Here is a 13832-nt window from a genome sequence, read left to right on the forward strand (position 1 = left end):
AGGCCTCCCAGTGCCACTGGGTTGTGTTTTTTTTAGCCAGGATCTAGTCCTAGTTCTGCAATATTTTCAGTCTTAATTTTTTGGTCTTGGTTTTCTGCCTTCTCTTCTTCCTTTGCCTATCTAGAATTATTGATCCAAGGTTATGTAAATCTCTTTCTTAATACCTGGAAATTTCATCACTGTTTTTCCTGGTTTCTGCCTTTGCGCTTTTCAAGCCTCAAAAGTTCTTCCTATGCTTATTTCTCCTGGGCATAACTTTCTAATAGTAACTTTACTTTAAACTAGCATCCGTGCTCCTTCTGCTATGTTTTTCTCTTTCTTTTAACTTTTTTAAATATAAGAAATACTTCATTGATATTTGTATACTTTACTGGGTTTTTTTTTTTTACAAACTTCAATTGGCAAGTTTCTTCTTCCTCTTTTTACTTTCATCATCTTGTTTATTATGATGAAGCATAAGTATATCCTGTCTTTAACTTGAAAATCCCCCAATTTTTGTTGTTTCTAGTTTTCCAATTCCTTTTTTATTTTTTAAGATTTTATTTGTTTGACAGAAAGAAGCAGTGAGAGAGGGAACGCGAACAGGAGGAGTGGGAGAGGGAGAAGCAGGCTTCCTGCTGAGCAGGGAGCCCAATGTGGGGCTAGATCCCAGGACTCTGGGATCATAACCTGAGTAGAAAGCATGTGTTTAACTGAGCCACCCAGATGCCCCTGGTTTTCCAATTCTTAATGGACTTCTTTTTTTTCCTTTCTCCTAGAGTCAGTAATTTTTCTAGCATTTTTCATGTTGTTGCACTTTATCTTGTGTTCTTCCAGGGTAGTGTTCTAGAATTTCTCCAATAATTGTAGGCTTCTCTTTATGTTTATTCCTCACTGTTACAAAGTTCTAGTAACTGTCATAGTCCAGTGCACTTGTCATCTTTCTGTTTGCTGAAAGAATTTTTCAGAATCTATAGTTCTCTTGGAAGAACGTGTGATGATGCTTTGTCCATAGGAAACTTGCTTGACGTTGCTATGAAAATTCTGTGTTTCTGAGTGACCCAAAGCCCAGGTGTTGGTTTTTCTGGATATGGCACTCAATTCATTAATTATTTTCTCTTTTTTAACAAGCTCTTCATATAACAACTTCTCTTATTTAAACGTGTTCATGGCATTTTCAACTGCTTCCATTTCTCTGAGACTTTAAATAAAATTAGGTGTAACTTCCTTTAGCTAATGCTGGAGTCTCTGCATCATTATGTATTTTGGCCAATTGTTGCTGGATTTTTGCACTTCCTCCTTTCTTGCCAATAATTTATTTTCCAATTCTTCCACTACACTATGCTCAGTAATGAAGTATTTTGTTTTTTGGTTTTTTTGGCTTTTTTTGTTGTAGAAAAGACTGTGTTTATCTTTTTCTGCTAATAATTTGATCTTGAAAGTTTTCTGCTTTATGCATGATCTTTGGCTTCTCAGTTCAAGTAGCTTCCTGCTTTTTGATTTGAAGCTGAGAAGGTTGAATTCCACTCTGAATTTTTTTTCGCTTAGAATTGATGAAGCTATTCTAGCCAGGTGGGCCCAAGGAATTCATGCAGGGGGCGCTATAGAATGAGCAGACTGTTCCCTGCATGTGAGTCTAGGCCTGTGAATGCACTGTGCCTTCATTTCTTCTTCCATAAAATGGGATCAATAAAGTATCTGCCTCATAAGGTTATTACAGTGCTTGAATTTATTATACATAAATTCAAAATAGTTTATAGCTCAGATTATTATTAGTTCCTCAAGTCAGTCTTCTGTATGTTGGCCTTGCTTATTCACTTTAATACTGATGATATTTCTCACATGTCTCCTTATCTTAGGATGTCGAGTCATGCTTTAAGAAGGTTTGGATCACTAGAACATCTTCTGCTATTATATGAATAGGATGATTTTCCTCAGTGGTCTCTCTAATAAGAAGACTTTAGACTGAGAACTCTATGCACATTAGTAGACCAGGCACATTCCACTATAAGCCTTTACTTTTGTGGTTGGCGAGCCCGAGCTAAATGTCAGTGTGTGAATCCCCAAATTTGGTTGGCTTTCATACATATCCTATCTTGGTATAGATATTCAGCTAATATGGCATTAAAAGGGAATGATGAGGATATCATAAAGTGGTGGATATTATGTATAAAGTACAAATAAAATCTCTACAGAAGTTCTGCCTTTGATAAGAGAGAAGAATCCATTGCTTAATTATAAGTGCAATGTTTTTGTCACTTCAAAATAATGTTCTATGTTTTTTTGGGGGAAAGTGATATGCAGTTGACTCTCTAGAATTCGAGGTAATTATAGAACCACTGAGATTTTTGTTTTTGTAGGGTTTTTCATAGATATTTTTGTAGAATTTTTTGTAGAATGCTAAAATCACTTGTGATTTATTGTAGATCCTTTAATTTTGTTGATTTAAAAATAGGATAATAGCGTTAAAATATTTCCCCTCTGAGGTAATGGTGTGTATCTGGGCCATCTGCAAACTCTAGAATCTAGGAGGAGAAATGAGGGGGAAAAAAGGGGAAATAGTCCACTAGTGGGTCATAAGGCTTTTTTACTGAAGAATAAGTTGTCTTAGGTTGTGGTCAGCAACTCTGCCTGTCTCTCTACTGAATTAGGTTTCATAACTTCCTATGATGTCATTTGTTCTTGTCCCTCTGGCTTAAATTAGGACTTCCCTTACAGCTGCCAAGTCAGTTTCCTTTAGATCAATTCATAATCAAGTATTTCTACTAAAGTTTTGTGAAAAAAGCTCTGAATGAGAAGCCAGGATAAATAGATTCCTAAGGCCAATTTTTCTTCTTACTATCTGACTTTAAAAACTGGTGTTCATAACAACCCTGTACTTTCTAAACAGTTCACATTCTTGGAAGGTAGAAAGAGCTTCCTTACATAGTAATGAGTTCTTTGTCTTTCAAAGTATTCCAGAAGACACTTGAAAACTACTTCTTAAGACTCTTGTGGAATTTTTATGTAATAAGAAGATTGGATTTAATGGCCCTAAAAAGTCTCTTGATCCCTGAGACTCAAAGACTTTCTGCTTTAGTCCATGGAAAGGAGGAAATAAGAGAACTAGCTTATTTATTAAGTCTTCCATGGATTTCAGCTTTGGTCTCTGGATTTGCTCCAAGCTTCCTAAGGCTGTGCCTTACCTGTCCATTCCCACCCTATACTTAGATATACAATCTTTTGCTCTCTTTCTGTTCTTTGTCAGCATGTCAATATAAGTATCCTTAAGTCAAAGGCAAGTAAATACATGCCATTAGTTGGAGGGGTGATGAATCAATGCAAGTACAAGATTTCTTTGAATTCTTACTCATCTTAAAAGTGTATGGGAATTTAAAATTATATATCCTATCTATTTCTCTTTTAATCCAAAATAATATTTTAAGTTATCACTCACTGGGGGCAGGGAGATGAAATTTGACCCAATCCATCTAGGAAGCTATGCCTCTGGTTTCTTCGTAGGACAAGGTGAGTCACTCCTGCTTAAGAGGCTCAGATCAAAACACTGGATTGGCACTCTGGATTCAGGTTTATCATCCATGATCTCACAACTCTTGGGACCCGCTTCTGCATGGCCCACCTTCCCCACTCCAATATAGAAAGGGGAGTCCTATACTAGGAGAGGGTCATGTGTTATTTAAGCAGCCCCTTTTCCGTTTGTTCATGCTTCTTTTTCCCTTTGATTCTGAACTATTTACAGTGAACTATTCTAGTAGGATTATTTCAGAATCTGTCTTAACTCAATCTGAAGGTGCCTCAGTGAACTAATAAAATTCTTGCCCCTGAAAAATGGTGTATTATGTGTTACATTTTGCTACAACTCATGATGTGTCTTTGTAGAGGAATCGTGCATTTTATATAATTTGTCAAGGACAATTTCAAAATGCGTAACATCATCAGTCTCACTGACAACACCTTTAATGGTTTCACTCTGTAGTCAGAGTTTTGCCAAATGCAAGCTAGGACTCAGACTGTCCCACATCTGCTCCCTACCTATTGTTTCAGATGTATCATCTGTTGAAAAGACATCTAAGTTCAGGAAAAGAATTCATCTTTGAAGCATTTCTTCTCTAATTAAGTCAACAGATGTTGTTTGAAGTCTATACCTGGGGAATTTATTACTTCAGCTTTTTTTTTTCTTTTTTTTTTCAGATTTATTTATTTATTTATTTGACAGATCACAAGTAGGCAGAGAGGCAGGCAGAGAGAGAGAGAGAGGAGGAAGCAGGCTCCCTGCTGAGTGGAGAGCCCTATGTGGGGCTCGATCCCAGGACCCCGGGATCATGACCTGAGCCGAAGGCAGAGGCTTTAACCCACTGAGCCACCCATGTGCCCCTATTACTTTGGCTTTAAAAAGTAAGAGGAATTCACAGATCTACCATCACAATATTTGTTTGATCAATGTAGCCAGGCTGCTGATGACTGAAAATAGTTAAGAATTTGTGACAGTTTTCATTTTCAACATTTTGAATGGCATATTCTAAAAGTGCTTTTATTTGTATTAGCATCCGGACTTCGTTGCTCCAGGCACGATATCTGGTCCTCCTTCTCATGGTAGGAGGCTGGTCAGAGCTGGCCTGGCAGAAATAGACTTAAGAAACTGGGGCAGGTGGCAAGAAGTGATTTGCATCACCTCTTTGGTTGCAGTAAGGCGACTGCGAAGAGTAAAGTCAAAGATCAAAGTCAGAAATGCAGAGCTAAACCAGCCATAGAAGTCAAGAAGAGCCTGGGGCAGGGAGTAGTTAACTGGTGCAGCCTGTGGGTCAAAGAGCCAGTGAAAAGGGAAGCAAGGATCGTCTACTAGGAAGAGGCAAACAAAATGGCAATCCCTGACAAGCAGCCAAAAGATGGGCTCTTGCTGCCTTCTGAAGTTTAAGAAGCCAGGACAAAAGGACACTCAGGGACCCTTCTAGGCTTCAGTTTATCTATTTCCCAGTTTCCTGCCAAATAAGAGTGTGGAAAAGATCAATTTTTATCTTGTATGGAAAGTCAAATTATCATTGTCATTATTACCATTGTTGTTCAAATCTGTGAAATAATTGAGAAATATGTGGAAAGATAGCCTAAATAAAAAAGAAAGAATAGAAAAAAACCATCTGCATGGTAAGAATATATTCTTTGTTTCAGAACAAAATAAGAAAGCATTTTGGTGTTATTTTTTTAAAATTTAGTCCATTCTGGTTAGTTACTAACTGAAGTATTTAAATAGCTCTCTGATTGCCAAACATCTGTTATAATTTGTACATAAGTTATCTATTGTTATTACTGTTGCAAGTTCTGGTAAACTCACAGATCAAAATTTATATAACAAAGAGAAATCCCAACATGAAAGAATCAGATCTTTTTCACACACCAGATCTCAAATTATCCACCTACTTTGACAGCTTTAGTGTCTTGATTAAATATTTTATGATGATACTACTTAAGATAAAATGTAAAAGCTAATTCATAGTGACATCCCTTTATGTAAAAGGTTCCCAGACTGATTTATTACCAAGCAGTGAATACAACCATTTCTAAAATAAAGAGACTTTGCAATTTTCTTCCACACTCCTAGTTAAGCAACTTCTACTATACAATTTATATGAAAAACGGGGTCTTTAATTTTACAAGATTCCACTTTATTTTCCTATGATATCTTCTTTAGTTTCATTCTTCAATTTAGTACCTGCTATGTTATGTACTAAATAATAAATTTGGAACACTATGTTAATTATAATTCTTTTTAATACCTGCACGTTTAAGGAACCTTAAATGTCGAAGATGGAGACTTAGTTCTCAACTCGGATTCCTATCTTCTACTCAACAGAAAAGTAGTTAATCAGTTGCCAATTTTTTTTTAACGGTTTTATTTATTTATTTGACAAAGAGAGATCACAAGTAAGCAGAGAGGCAGACAGAGAGAGAGGGGGAAGCAGGCTCCCAGTTGAACAGAGAGCCTGATGTGGGGCTCGATCCCAGGACCCTGGATCATGACCAGAGCCAAAGGCAGAGGCTTAACCCACTGAACCACCCAGGCATCCTATCAGTTGCCGAATTAATGCTATGTTTTTCCAGTTTCTAATTGCCTCTCATCATCCTAATTTCATCTTTTGGTAAATTTATTATGTTTCATCATTCTAAAAGGACTTTGGGGGAAAACGTATATGTGTATGTGTATGTGTGCTATATATTTCATATATACTACAATACACAATTTTTGGTTGGGACAAGAGAGGTCTAAGGGACTACTTCTAATGCTTTATTTATAATTATATAGGGTTATTTATCAATACAACTAATATTAAATAAGGCACTATAATTATAATCTATAAGTATAGAAAATTTGGATAGTGATCAATGAGTATTATTCCTAAGGTTTAAAAGGATTTTTACCAATAAATGGATTTCAGGGATGATTAAAGAAGAAACAATGACATGGATTTTATATGGGTAATAGTTTGTGTTACAGGAGCATTAGAGATATTGTAAAGTAGAGAAGATGAAGCTAAGAATATATTTATAGCCAAGCTATACATAGGACAAAGAAGAGGAAGCAAAGCTAGGCACATCCTGAGGAAGCAAGTGTGTATGGTATACTGTCAGATCTTATGGGGCAGTTCATGATACAAGAGGTGGCAGCAACAGTGGTATTAATAGGAAAGAAAGATGTCTTTGGTGGGAGGGAACAGGAGAAAATGGAAGAGAGAAAGGACAGAGAGAAACCAGATGCTGCTAGTATTAAGCCAAAAACCAAAATATGTCATGGACTCAAATCTTTGCAGTAAAGACCCAGTGAAACGGGAAAATAACACAAAAACAATATAATTTATTGCCATCAATTTAATGTACTTACTTTTTACTTAATATAGAAAGTATTTGAGATGAATTATTAAAAAGAAGGAGGAGGGGTGCCTGGGTGGCTCAGTTGGTTGAGTGTCTGCCTTGAGATCAGCCAGTGATCCCAGGGTCCTGGCATGGAGCCCCTCCTCGGGTTCCTTGCTCAGCGGGGAGTCTGCTTCTCCCTCTTCCTGTGCTCCTCCCCCTCCTCGTATGTTCTCTCATTCACTCACTCTCTTAAATAAATAGATAAAATCTTTTTTAAAAAGAGAGAGAGACAGAAGGGGAGATATTTACAATAAGACTCCTTAAATAGAACCAAAAGTGGGAAGGGGAAGCATAAGCCAACAATAAGAGTCAACTGTCAGAGTAGCTATGTTTGAGCATCAAACCTGGAGTTTTCTCCTAGCTGCAATGAAGATGGAAACTTAATTATATTTAATCAGTATTTTATCATTTATAATTTAAAATAATTACCTACAAATATTTGGGGGATAAGATATTCCTGGGAATGACCTAGCCCTATGTGACAATAGAGGGACTAAGATATCAATAACAAAATCAGTATTGGTTTCACAATTACTATATGCATTAAATTTGCATGATTAATTTTGAGAGGAACCTAAGATAAAAATCCATGGCCAACAACTAAGAGACAGTTCTATAAAAGCAATGACAAAGATGTTATTGTCCGGATGTGTAGCCTCCTTATGATCTAACTTGATCCAAGAACATGGTTCATATTTAGCAAGTGTTTGTACTGGGTTTGGGGACACATTTGTGAACAAAATAGTCATAGTCCCTGCCTTCATGGAGCTTACATTTTTGTAAAGGAGTCATAAAGCAAAGAAAAAAGATATAAAAATACAATAGTTACAAATTGTGATAGCAGTGTTAATTTTCTTCTTAGCACCTATCAAGAGTTAAAGTGGTGGAGGATACCCTTTTGTTTCCATCTAGTATTAGGGAAGGCCTTTTTAAGGAAAAAAAAACATGAGGAGAATTTGGAGTATGTACAGTAATGAATAGATGTTTAACCCAAGGCAATCTTTCTTAACTACACACTGCCAGACTTTCAATATGCACCATTTAAACAGAGCGTTTTAAGATTCTGATGCTGTCAGCAACTGACCTGGATTACAGGCATTCCGTATGGCTAATGAAGGAAATTTCATGACTCTTAGAGAACAACAAGCTGCTATAGAGTTAATATCCTATTATAAAACTTAAGCTTAATATTTTAGCTCAAATTGGGGCACCTGGGTGGCTCAGTCGTTAAGTGTCTGCTTTCAGCTCAGGTCATTATTCCAGGGTCCTGGGATTTTGCCCCGCACCAGGCTCCCTGCTCAGTGGGAAGCCTGTTTATCCCTCTCTTCCTCCCCCTACTTGTGTTCACTCTCTCACTGTCTCTGTAAAATAAATGAATAAAATCTTTAAAAAAAATTTTTAGCTCAAATAAAGTGCTATCGACTGAATCGTGTCCCCCCAAAATTCATATCTTAAAGCCCTAACTCCCAATGTGATGGTATTTGGAGATGTGGCTCTTGGTAGGTAATCAGGTTTAGATGACGTCATGAGGGTATGGCCCCTTTTTGGGATTAGTGCCCATTATAAAAGAAGAGACCTAAGAGAACTTGCTTCCTCCACCCCTTCCCCATGCGACTATTATGAGAAGGCAGCCATCTGTAAGGGAAAAAAAAAAAAGGACTCTCCCCAGGGAATTCAGGAAACTGTCAGCCAGCACCTTAGTCTGGGACTTGCTAGCCTCCAGAGCTGTGAGAAATAAATTCCTGTTGTTAAAGCTATCCAGTCATGGTATTTTTGTTACAGCTGCCTGAGCTTACTGATACAGAGATGAGGCTAAAGAAATAGTAGGATTTAGAGACGAGAGTCATAAAATGTGAAAGAAATACAGAAATGTGTTCTAATGCTTCTTTTAACTTCTAATTGAGCTGACAAAAGTGTGGTGAAATCTGTCTTTCTTTGACACTCAGAGGTATGTTTTGGATCTCTGCATGGACAGCCTGGTTCTTACAGATCCTACATTTTACTAAAAGGTTCCTGCTTACCAGAATTGGGGGATTATCTCAATCCAACTACCTATGGGTACCTAACAATTCTCCTTAGTTCAATAATGCAGTATTGTAGTATTTTTTTTTTTTTAAAGATTTTATTTATTTATTTGACAGACAGAGATCACAAGTAGGCAGAGAGGCAGGCAGAGAGAGAGGAAGGGAAGCAGGCTCCCTGTTGAGCAGAGAGCCCGATGCGGGACTCGATCCCAGGACCCTGAGATCATGACCTGAGCCGAAGGCAGCGGCTTAACCCACTGAGCCACCCAGGCGCCCTATTGTAGTATTTTTAAAAATTGTTTTTTTGTATTAAAAAAAATTGTTTGCATAAGAAACTATTTCTTCAGCCTCCTTCTCTAAAGGCTAGAGAACATATACAAGGAACTGTTTTACCAGTTTACCAGAAACAGTTCCTTGTATATAACTGAAAAAATACTTAAGGTACATATAAGTATTGATATTTGTTTTATACATAAACTTTCAATTCCAAATGACTGAATTGTACAAATAATATGCCACCTTTTCTTTCAATTTGCAATGTATCTTGGAGGTCATATAGTACATTCGATATATCTTAATATCTTAATCTGTTCCTGATTGATGTTTCTGCTTTCTTAGACTTCACTATTCCTAATAGTGCCAAAATAGTATAAATATTTATAATATTTATAATATAATATAATTATGTATAATTATAATATAAATATATATAATGTATATAATTATAATTATAATATAAATATGTATATAATTATTATTCTATATATTATTATATATATACTATTATTATAATATAAATATGTATAAATAGTTTCATGCATGTGTGTGAACATATCTGAAGGATAAATTCCTAAATTAGAACTGCTGGGAGAGAGAAGATACACATTTAAAAATTTAAAAATTTAAGTATGTCCATGTATTTCTCAATTATACTATAAATTTTTAACAACAATAATAATGATAATGTATTAGACTTCCCATTAAAATTCTTAACTTATAACAACCATAAGAGGAGGTATGATTATTATTCCTGATTTAAAACTAAGTTAACTGAGGCACAGGAAGGTTAAGCAGCTTAACGGCCACACAGACTTAGGTGACTACACTTCTTACTCATTATACGGCTTTCCTGAGTTTCAGTACTAACTCTCCCACTTAAAGCTGATGACTTTGCCAAGTTATTTACCTCCCATCTATAATTTCCTTATGTGTAAAAAGATAAAATGTATCTCAAACCATTAATGTGGGGATAAAATAAGCTAATGTAAGGAAAATCCCATGCTCAAGGCACTAAACAAACATAAATGCTTTTCTTCCCAGTTAAAATAATCTATGAATCACAAGGATGAATAAACCGTTCCCATGGCTAATCCTCTTCAAGGACACAGAAATTAAAGAAGCAACTATGACCCTTTTTAATGCTAATGCTACAGCAATAAAGCCAACGGACAGGAGGATGTGTGGTGTAACTCCCCTCCCTGTCTTTCTTGCCTGGTCTTTAATTCGGATTGGTTTAGTTTTGGCCTAGCTTCCTCAGAGTGATTATACTGATTTCCAGTTCCTAGAAACCAGTCTAAGCAGGAGTCATTTGAACCTGCTGGAACTGGTTTCCCCACCTATGCAGGAGATTACACAAAAGTTCTATTTAGTCTTTGGCTAATAAATTAAGAGCAAGGGGCTTCTGGGTGGCTCAGTGGGTTAAGCGTCTGCCTTCTGCTCAGGTCATGATCTCAGGGTCCTGGGATCAAGCCTTGCATCGGGCTCTCTGCTCAGCAGGGAGTCTGTTTCTCCCTTTCTCTCTCTGCCTGCTGCTCTGCCTACTTGTGACCTCTGTGTCAAATAAATAAATAAAATCTTAAAAAAAAAACAAATTAAGAGCAAGTGTCAACCTATGGAATACATTTATGTTGAGCTATAGAGTATGTTGTAACTTAAGAGTTTACAGTGACTCACAACTTTGTTGAGTGAGACTTGCACATTAAAATGTTCTCATATACTCTACTTTGTTTCCTTTCATATGATAAAATAGTTCAGTCAGTAGTTACTGAAGAGTTCTGCTCTTGGGGGTGGGTCTTGGGAATGAATAAGTGATCTAAAGAGCGGTCCTTACTTCCTTTCCACATAGCAGTTTAGAAATTTAAGTTCCACTGCTGCTGTTGTGCCCAGAGCCTAAGATGATAACAGGGCTGAGGCAGAGGCCACAGTGACTCAACCAGAATCATCCTCTCTGGCTGATTCCTTAAGATCCAGCCTATTCCCTTGTTCGTCCTCTAGGGGCTTGGATGACATAAAGATTGGTCAAGTTATGTTGCTGGAAACTGCTATTGATTCCAATACATCCTTGAATGGACCTTGTATTTATGTTCCACATGCAGGGACTGCAGCAGGGGGATGACTCATGTACTTCTTTTCTCCAAATGTGTTCCCTCCACAGTGTGGAGGATATCTATATATAACCTCACACTGGGGCCTCTCTCCTCACCTCTGAGTGACGAGTAGAGCTCAGTAAAATAGGCTCAAAATGGGAAGCAGGACATTTAGACATGGCTGAGTTGGCATAATGGTTTTGATGTGACTGAGAAAACTCACAACCACATAAGAATGTCAAAATTTAAAAAAAGATCATTTTATTACAACCAGGTTATAGAAGAACAAACACTCTGACCATTATACTAACTGTATGCTTCACTTTGCCTCTCACTTTCACCTGATCCCTTACTTTGTATCTGTGAGCCCTCATGCTGCGCTTATCCCTGTCCCACCCACAGCATGTTCCCTACCCTCCTCCCTTGACTCTGCAATGCTAACCAGCAATGGCATGAGACTCAGATACTTGTCCTTTCATTTTTTCCACTTTACTTTATTTACTGAGGGCCAGGTACTATTCAAAACACTGGAGTGAATGTGCTTTTTCTTCCTTCCTCCTTTTCTTTTTCTTTTTCTCCTGCAGATTTCATAACTATTTTACATGGAATATTTAATATTTGTCTTTTCTGGGTAAAATATGTCTCATTTCAAAATAGCCAAGTCACAATGTGACTTGTAAAATGCTTCAGCTAATAGGAAAGAAAATGCTTCAGCTAATAGAAAAGATTTCCGTATGATGTAATTTAGGAAAGAAATTACTACAGTTTGGCAAAAGTTCTTTTAAACCATCCTATAGACAAAGGGTTCTGTTCATTCCATTAACACTACCACTATTGCATATACACAAAAATGTTTCAGAGACTTACACAAAATATACCTCTAAATGTCCTTCAGATTTGGTAAATCTGGATACTTTATAATCACCCATTTTAGTTTAAAAAAATACAGTATACTTCTTTATTTTAAAATTGTATGTATTCTGGTCAAAGTAGAACAGTTAGTTCCTGCTTTAATGTACCTCCTCGATCTAACACATAGCAAAAGTATATAAAGATACAAAAGCAAAAACCTAAAACACACGTCTGGGTTCAAAACCTGTTAAGCATTGCTAGATACCAGAAATAGAAGAGAAACCTGAAGTTGGGTAGAACAGAGGTCGTAGGCATGCTGGGTTCTAGTCCTGAAACAGACAGTGGCAGCTGGAAATTCAGGGAAGGAACACTGAAGGTGTTCCATAGAAATCAGAAGACTGGAGCCAGGTTTGAAAACAGGTGCAAGGTGAGGCTTCTCCTGAGGAAAGGTGGTTGGAAATGTGCAGCCACCCATGACTTTGTAGACTACTTCAGAAGCAAGAGGACTAAACACTCCATGCACCTGAGGAAATGTGCCACCTACTCCTGGCCTAGAACTTGATGTCCTAGCCCTACTGAGACCATAGGCAGATCTGCAGTTCTGTGCAGTATCTGGGTTAGAGCTGGGTTTCAGGAAGTTGTGAGACTAAAGCTGCAAAATCACTAGACAGAGAAGTGTGAAGGAAAAAAAGAAGTGGGAGGAATCTCATTCAAAATGAGGCTGAAAAACAAAATTTCGAAACTCATGGAGAATTCTAGTGTTGTGAATGTGACCAGAGAAAAATTAATAGTTATAACAAAATTTCATTCCAGGTAAAAATTTATGAAACTATCTAGCAAAAACTTTAGTATAAATATGCTTTGAGTGCTTAAGGATTAAAGAGAAAAATATATAAATTACATAAAAATTATATAAAAATGAAAAACAGAAATGAAACAAGTTGAATAAGTTAAGCAGAAAGACTAGACATATTGGAAATTAAAAGTCTATTGATTAAAATAAAAATTCAAAAGATTTGATAAGCTTTGGAACAGAGACAATAAAAGAGAAAATAATAAATTAGAAAATATTACTGAAGATTCATCCAGATCACAACATAGGGAATAAAATCTGTAAAAATGTTAAATAGATCATACACCCACCCCAGTGTGCTTGGTAGAGTTCAAATTTATATCTGTTGTCCTGATGTAATTATTAATGACATTCCATTTAACTCTCAAATCTCAAATATGTCCTAATTTAGACAATAAGTTATATGGTCACCCAAATGTTAAATACATAGGATAGACTAAAAGACAAGTGAGACTTCCAAAAGGAAATAGAATCACAAAATGTTTGAAAAGTATTGTGAATTTTTGAAAATTGAATAGAGACTTGCATCCTCAAATAGAAAGTGATATTTAAGAACCAAGCAGGATCTTTGAAAACATATTCACACCTAGACCCATCATAGTTAAACTAGAAAAAAAAAAATCAAGAATTAAGGGACACTCTTATCAACTACCAGGAGAAAAGACAGATTACCAATAGAAATAGTAATTAAACATTAAACCAAGCAGATTTCTCACAGCAACAATAGATGCCATTAAACAATAGAGAAATATATTCAGCGTAACAAGGGGAACTTTCATTTAGAATATTATACACAGATAACTTGGCAACAAAAAACAAGATGTGGGGAAATAGATACTCAGCCTATAATTG

The 13832-nt window shown here is 36.5% G+C and overlaps 1 pseudogene; it reads right to left on the reverse strand.

The window, feature by feature from the left end:
• Positions 1–662: 662 nt before the first annotated feature.
• Positions 663–4571, reverse strand: LOC116871768 (annotated as a pseudogene).
• Positions 4572–13832: the final 9261 nt, after the last annotated feature.

The sequence above is a fragment of the Lontra canadensis genome, unplaced genomic scaffold (genome assembly GCF_010015895.1).
Source record: "Lontra canadensis isolate GAN:19392208 unplaced genomic scaffold, GSC_riverotter_1.0 scaffold27, whole genome shotgun sequence".
NCBI lineage: Eukaryota > Metazoa > Chordata > Mammalia > Carnivora > Mustelidae > Lontra > Lontra canadensis.